This window comes from Hoplias malabaricus, chromosome 2 (genome assembly GCF_029633855.1).
Source record: "Hoplias malabaricus isolate fHopMal1 chromosome 2, fHopMal1.hap1, whole genome shotgun sequence".
Taxonomy (NCBI): domain Eukaryota; kingdom Metazoa; phylum Chordata; class Actinopteri; order Characiformes; family Erythrinidae; genus Hoplias; species Hoplias malabaricus.
In genome coordinates this window covers 53,020,324-53,021,403 of record NC_089801.1, presented here as the reverse complement: position 1 = coordinate 53,021,403, position 1,080 = coordinate 53,020,324, and positions in this window count along the sequence as shown.

Here is a 1,080-nt window from a genome sequence, read left to right as displayed (position 1 = left end):
TGATGAGCAAGAGTCATTGCTTGTTTAAATGTGTGATATTAAATATATTTTTAACATTATTTACTTAAACTGTGCTAAATAAATGTCTGTCATTGAAAATGTTAATTTCTAAAGACCTGCAAAACATCAATTTTTGTAGTTTTATATATATTATAATCGTAAACAGGATAAGATGTAAAATATACTATGCCAATCCATTAGAGCTTCACATAGGGCACAAAACACTCTTCATACCTGCAGCCACAATGTTTCTGCACCTCAACACTAAGGTTGCAGTTGCCATTTATGATCCGATCAGCAACCATCTATATCTAGCAGCATTAATAGCATCCAACACATACCCACTAGGGTAGCTGTGACCATTTATGATCCTAACAGCAACCAGCTATCCTTAACAACTATGGTTACTCATTGAGCCCAACATGAATACCCAAACCACCCACTGTATCACTAGCTCTTCACAGAGGTCATCAGGTAGACTCCTTCTCTCATCAGTTTAATCCCACGGCACCTCCAAAACGCTCAACAGTGAAGTCCTTCACAGCTGCCCTTAGTTTCTGACCCCTGATGGCAAACTGCACAAGCAGGGATGTGGCCGCCTTGGCTACAAATCCCCTAACACTTATCTTACATGTGCCTGCCACCTGCATTTCCTCACCTCAGCTGCCAGGTCTGTGTACTTCAGCTTCTTCCTTTAGAATGCTTTATCTACTGCATCCTCAAATGGAACTGTTAACTCTATGAAATAAACTATCCGTTTACTTTCAGAGTAAAGCACCATGTCTGGCCTCAGTGTAGTTAACACGATACACTCTGAGACATGCGGCTTTTTTCCTACATCCACCAGCAATGTCCAATCTCATGCTTCACCCCATCTACCAATATTTGTAGCCTGCACATGCTCTGGAAAACATTCCCCTTCACACACAAACCTAACTTTTATTACTACAGCCACTCGTCAATGCATTAACCTCTAACTGTTTGCTGTCCAATAAACATGCTAAAACCCTTAGCCCCTGATTACATCTTCATGTACACCGACCCTCTGACAAAATAAACTTACAAGCTGATATACTATGC